We start from the raw sequence: 7,054 nt of genomic DNA, 5'->3' as shown, positions 1-7,054 counted from the left end.
GGCTGCTGGGGGGGCCGGTTGCGGGGTCCACGAGGGGTAGGACTGGTGGGCCGAGTGGCTAGCGGAGTAAGATCGCGCACTACACCAGGCGGCCGTCATTGAAAGCGCCAGAGTCTTTGTGGCGGCGAGGTTGAGGGCGGCCCCTTCCAGCAGTTGTTGCCGGATGGGGTCCGATGCAATGCCTCTAACAAAGGCATCGCGCATGAGTAAATCAGAGTGTTCTGTGGCTGTGAGGGCCCGGCAGTCGCAGTCTCGTACCAGAGGTATAAGGGCCCTCCAGAAGTCCTCAATCGACTCACCCGGCTGCTGGACGCGAGTAGAGAGTAGATGTCTCGCAAACAGGGTGTTCATCGACTCTGCTTAGTTCTCCTTGAGCAGTTCCATAGCTCTGATGTAGTCAGGCGCATCTTGAATTAGCGGAAAGACACTGGAGCTATGTCTTGAGTACAGGAGTTGTCTTTTTTGAGCTTCCGTCGGGGGAGGGTCCGCTGAAGAAAATTTACGCCTCGAAGACTGCGAGCCAGTGAACAAAGTCTTTCCTGGCGTGAGGCGACTGCGGATCCAACTGCAGATGGACAGGCTTTAACCTGATGTCCATGGTGTACGGAAAATCACACAGCAATAAATTGTGGCGCTAACAGTTGCACTCAAAGGCGAGCGACAAGTACAATCGAGGCTTTATTGCTGTGTGATGCTATTCCTCCGGCTGCAACAGTAGAATAGGATCTCAGCGACTCACACGCATATTTATACACAAGCTGCCTTTGGGCGGAGCTAGCCGGCAGGGGCTTACCGGAGGAATCTGTATTACAGGTACAGCCATACATCCCTCTACTGCAAGTACACATATCTACAGTGGTTATACCACCACACCCTTGTAATTGACACCCCCACTCTTGGAAAAAGCTTGTTGCTATCCACCCTGTCCATACCTCTGATAATTTTGTAGACCTCAATCAGGTTCCCCCTCAACCTCCGTCTTTCCAACGAAAACAATCATAATCTACTCAACCTTTCTTCATAGCTAGCACCCTCCATACCAGGCAACATCCTGGTCAACCTCCTCTGCGCCCTCTCTAAAGCATCCACATCCTTCTGGTAATGTGGCGACCAGAACTGCATGCAGTATTCCAAATGTGGCCTAACCAAAGTCCTATACAACTGTAACATGACCTGCCGACTCTTGTACTCAATACCCCGTCTGATGAAGGCAAGCATGCTGTATGCCTTCTTGACCATTGGAGGCCAATGTTTTCTCTGTCTCTCAAAAGAGTTCCGTTCCTTCATCGCACCAGTTAGTGGTCTGGGATATTGGGCCCATATATTGCCTTGGTGGCACCGAAGAAGCCACCATTGGTTCTTGATTTCCATAGTTCTTCCTTGTAAGTCCGCCTTTGCTATTTGATGAGTTGTCTCCCCTTTGCCTTGCTGATGTTGTTTTGCTGGGCATGGAGGGCTTTCTACTTCTCGTGGATGAGGTCTTGGATGGTGCGGTCATTCTTGTCAAGCCAGTGTTTCCTGGGTCTTGTAGCCGATAGTTTAAATTCAACCGAGACTGTTGGCCTGTTTCAAACCGAGCTGGGCATGAGTGTCTGACTCAACGCTCATCTCTCAGCCAAAATAATTAAAACGGTTTATTGATTCCTTATCAAAATGCAGTTTTTGGAAGCTTGCTGTGCACAAACTGGCTGCCACATTTCAAGCATTACAATAGTGACCACACTTCAAAAGCACTTCCCCAGCCGTAAAACACAACAGTCTGAGATCGTGAAAGATCCTTTATAATTGCAGTCAGCCAAAGCATCAGTTTAATGACTCATCGGAAAGACAGGCAGGCACAGGTGGTCTGTACACAAATCTTTGAAAATGACAGGACAAATTGAGAAGCCTGCCAGAAAAACATCGGGGATCCTTGACTTTATAAACAGAGACATGATTGCAAAAACAAGAAAGCTGTACCAAACCTTCAGCATAGACTGTTTAGGCTCTGGCTGAATTATGGGGAGAGTGTTAAACTCTTAAATATTACATAGTAAAAGCCGAGTGGGACACCCATGGGCACAGGTGGAATGCTGAATTGACACCCCACCTGTTGGGGGTAATGATCACTTGTCCCACCAGAGAGGACCCTGTGGGTTTGGGGAGAGTGTTTGTTTTGCACTCTGTCAGATTTTGTCCTCCATTAGTGTCAATATTGATCAGCTCGACATCCAATGGCCCAACCATGGGTTTCCTGCTCGTCAAATTAGTTTGTGATTACCCCTCATGGTGATATGCATGTTGTAATATGCCTTTAAGGGATAGTAGCATGACATCACTAGAAGAGAATTGTGTCCTGTGATCTAGCCTCAGTTTCACTTTTGCTTTGAGAAGAGCACAGCACACACAGCTCTGATGTTCACAAAACTTTCTAACTGTGTTCTCATGTGCTGAGCCTTAATAAATGGACACACAAATGTTTACCCAATCTCTTACGAACGATTAGTTATTATATCATTATGATAACATGGCACGGTGGCAGTGGTGGCATGACAGGTTGACAGCAAGAATAAGTACAAGTATGACATGGCGAAGAGCCTCAGATTGTGTCACATGGCATGAGAAGAGGCATAAACCCGGCACCGGAGAATTCGGCAGCGGCGGCGGAGCGTGATTCACGCCGCCCCCCCCCCCCCCCCCCCCCCCCCGGCGATTCTCTGACATAGGGGCTGGTTTAGCAAACTGGGCCAAATCATTGGTTTTTAAAGAAGACCAAGGCAGGCCAGCAGCACGGTTCAATTCCCATACCAGCCTCTCCGAACAGCTGCCGGAATGTGGCGACTAGGGGCTTTTCACAGTAACTTCATTGAAGCCTACTTGTGACAATAAGCGATTTTCATTTTTTCATTTGCATGGCGGGGGGTCGGAGAATCCCACCCATTGTTCAGATAATGTTCAAATCAAGTGCTGGTTGGCAGGTGGATTCCTTGTGCTGAGATTGCTGTGCGTATCCTTTCAGCTCTGTGAGTGGGCATCAAGAGGACCAGTACTGGGTTAGCTAAGTCGGGGAAGGCAAGTGACCAGAGTGTGGGCCAGATTGTTACAAACAAGTGAGACTGAAACAAAAATATAATTTTAAAATTCACAAACATCGGGCCGGAGAAGGTTGTGATTATAACGAGGAGCTTTGGGATTTGCTGAACCATCAATTCAATAAAAAAGTGAAAGCAGAATGACTCCCTGGTGCAATTCCATCACAACTCATCTTCATGGGTAGAGCTTTGGAAAGGGTGCAAAAGCAGCTACAGCAACACTCACCTGATGTATTACAGAAAAAGGAAGAACAAAGGAATATCGTCCAAATATCCACAGAATTACCTGGTTTGAATTGTCATGCAGCTGACATAACATCCAAATTCAAAAAGTGTTATGCAGCACACGGAGCATGTGTCTCTTGATTAAGGTGTCTGAACCAGACAAGCAAGCTATAAAAAATTCACTTAGGAACCCAAAGTGGTTGCTTTCACCGCCATTTTGTTCCAAGTCGCCACGTGTGACCGATTGTAGCAAGTCTAATGCCCTCCCTCTTTCTTCACCTATTTCTCCCTCATGGTGTCTTCTCTCCCCCCCGAGATCCCTGTCTTCTTTCCCCTCCTATCCCGTAGCTAAATCCACCCTTCCCCTTTATCCTTACCTCGCTAGTGTGGTGGCCTCCCTCCTAGGGGTCCTCTCGTTGTCCGATCTCTGGGCTCCCTGTCCATCATTCCCCTCACCTTCCCCTATGCGTAGCTGTACTTAGATCAGCTAAGGGGGTGTGGGGGGGGGGGGGGGGGGGGGTGGGAGAGTTTAGGGGGTGCGGGGGTGGGGTGTAGGGGGGCGAGGGGACGGGGTGGGGGTGGCGGGGGCTGAGGATGGGGGGTGGTGAGGGGGTGGGGGGTGGGGAGTGTAGGGGGGGGTGGGGGGGTGGGGAGGGGGTGAGGGGGATGGGGTGGGGGTGCGGGGGTGCGGGGATGACGGGTGGTGAGGGGGTGGAGAGTGTAGGGGGGGTGGGGGTGTGGGATGGGGAGGGGGTGGTGAGGGGGGATGGGGTGGTGAGGGGGTGAGGGGGTGATGAGGGGGTGGGGGGGCGGGAGTGCTTCCTGTGTGGTGGGTCGGTTCCTCTAGACCTGGCGGAGTCTGGGTTTCACCGCTTCGTGCCTCGGTCGGCTCGGTTGTTTGCTGTTTGTCCAGGTTTTTTCCATTCCTGGTTCTCCGTCATCCTCTGGACTGGTTGATGTTTGGCATCCTGACTTCTTTGTTCGTTTTGCTGGTGCTGTGGGAATGTTTTGTAACATTTGCGGGAGTTTTTCGGGCAAAAAGTGCCTTTTTTCAGGGTCGCCAAAGGCCAGCCACCTGATGTGCACCTTCTCAGCTCATACCCGTCACCGGAACTCTCGGCCTCCTTCTGTGCTGGAACTTTTCTATCATTCTATGAATTGGACCATTCAGCCCATCGAGTCTCCTTCGCCATTCAATCATGACTGATATGTTCCTGATCCCCATTCTCCTGCCTTCTCCCCGTGACCTGTGATCCCCTTATTAATCAAGAAATCCCATTATTAATGAAGAACACCAGATCTTTGCTTGAGGTGCTGTTATCTAAAGGGCTACAGACCACGAGCTGGAGGGTGGAATTGGAAAAATTGGTTATTTCTTAGAACATAAGAACTCGGAGCAGGCGTCGGCAATTTAACCTCTCGAGCCTGCTCCAGCGTTCAATATAATCATAGCTGATCTCATCCTGGCCTCAACTCCACCATCCTGCCCGTTCTCCATAACCCTTCAACCCCATTACCAATTAAAAATCTGTCCAACTCCTCCTTAATTTACTCACCGTCCCAGCATTCACCGCACTCTGGGGTAACGAATTCCACAGATTCACAACCCTTTGGGAGAAGTAGTTTCTCCTCAACTCTGTTTTAAATTTGCGACCTCATATCCTGACACTATGACCTCTCGTTCTAGAATGCTCCACAAGAGGAAGCATCCGCTCCACGTCTACTTCATCCAGACCTTTTATCATCTTATGTATCTCAATTAGATCTCCTCTCATTCCTCTGAACTCTAGTGAGTATCGGCCTAAACTGCTCAATCTCTCTTCATATTACAAACACCTGTCTCTGGAATCAATCAATTTAATTTGATTTTATGTTGAAATCAAGTGTTAGTAATATAAATAACCTTCTCATCAAACAGCACTCAAATGGATCTCACATTACCAGAAGGATGTGGATGCTTTAGAGAGGGTGCAGAGGAGGTTCACCAGGATGTTGCCTGGCATGGAGGGTGCTAGCTATGAAGAAAGGTTGAGTAGATTAGGATTGTTTTCGTTGGAAAGACGGATTTGAGGGGGGACCTGATTGAGGGTCGACAAAATTATGAGGTATGGACAGGGTGGATAGCAACAAGCTTTTTCCAAGAGTGGGGTGTCAATTACAAGGGGTCACGATTTCAAGGTGAGAGGGGGAAGGTTTAAGGGAGATGTGCGTGGAAAGTTTTTTACGCAGAGGGTGGTGGGTGCCTGGAATGCTTTGCCAGCGGAGGTGGTAGAGGCGGGCACGATAGCATCATTTAAGATGCATCTGGACAGATATATGAATGGGTGGGGAACAGAGAGAAGTAGGTGCTTGGAAAATAGGCAACAGGTTTAGATAAAGGATCTGGATCGGCGCAGGCTGGGAGGGCCGAAGGGCCTGTTCTTGTGCTGTAATTTTCTTTGTTCTTTGTTCTTAATATTTTCTTTTCGACTATATAAAAGCAAACTGCTGAGGCAAATTTGGAAATGTAAATAATTTCCAAATGTAAGCCAACAGTTTGACAAAGGAATCAAATTTGGAAAGCAGCATCCAGAATTGTTTATTTCCCCCAGAGACATCACAACACCAGGATGATGCTCAGAGTGGGCTGAGCAAGCTCCCACTCCATCTCCGCACTCCAAAAAAACATTTCAATAGATGGTCTCCAGATAAGATATTGAACGTGGACATCACCACTGCCCTTGATCACGGCCAAAAGGCCGAGAAGCGATTTTATCAGCTCACCCATGACTGTCAAAGGACGATGAGTGGAATTTAGATCAATTCAGGGAAGGAAACGGGGCTGCAGACTGCTCCTCTTCACTGGCATTGTTACAGGATAGTGCTAGCTGGCAGCTGCACCAATCTCTTGGAACGGCTTCTTATGAAGACGCAAGTCCCTTCACATAAGCTACATGATTTGGTGGTAAGACAAGTGAGTCAGGTTTGTTATCTTTTTGACATGATTGCCAAGTCACCTAATGCTACAAGGAAAGTCAGGTTTGAACAGATTTGTCTCTCCTCTTAACGGCTGGACAATTGCCACGCACTGATTGAGTGCCTACTCTTCAATCTTTAACCTTGCGTACTGCTTTCCATTGACAACCCCATCGACCGCATTGCCATAAAACCCTTCTTCCCCCTCAGCACGTGCACATACACACACACTCACACACACACGTATAAAATTCTTTCTTGGTTTGTGAGCAAGGTCAGCATTTGGTGCCCATTATTAATTCATAGAATCATAGAGCCATAGAATCCCAGCAGTGCAGAATAAGGCCATTCAGCCCATCGAGTCTGCACCAGCCCTTGGGAAGAGCACCCCACCTAGGCCCACGCCCTCCAACCCGTTCCCCGGAACCCCACCTAACGTTTTGGACACTAAGGGGCCATTTATCATGGCCAATCCACCTAACCTGCACGTCTTTGTACTATGGGGTAGAAACGGAGCACCCGGAGGAAACCCACACAGACACGTGAGAACGTGCAGACTCCGCACAGACAGTGACCCGAGGCCGGAACTGAACCTGGGACCTGTGAGGCAGCAGTGCTACCGCTGTGCCACCATGCAGCTGTAATTGCATTCCAGAAGGTGGTGGCATACTGCCCTTCGTGAGCTGCTTCAGACCAGGTGTGTAGGTAATCTAGAGTGCTGTTAGGGATGGAATTGCAGGGATTTTGACCCAGTAACAGTGAAGAAACGGTGATATATTTTCAGTGAGGATGGCATGTGACTT

General features: G+C 48.9%; 1 pseudogene; it reads right to left on the bottom strand.

The window, feature by feature from the left end:
* Nucleotides 1-5,867: 5,867 nt before the first annotated feature.
* Nucleotides 5,868-6,046, bottom strand: LOC119965521 (annotated as a pseudogene).
* Nucleotides 6,047-7,054: the final 1,008 nt, after the last annotated feature.

Source organism: Scyliorhinus canicula, chromosome 4 (genome assembly GCF_902713615.1).
Source record: "Scyliorhinus canicula chromosome 4, sScyCan1.1, whole genome shotgun sequence".
Lineage (NCBI taxonomy): Eukaryota > Metazoa > Chordata > Chondrichthyes > Carcharhiniformes > Scyliorhinidae > Scyliorhinus > Scyliorhinus canicula.
The sequence above is the reverse complement of the archived record's forward strand: the minus strand, read 5'-3'. Positions and strand labels throughout refer to the sequence as shown.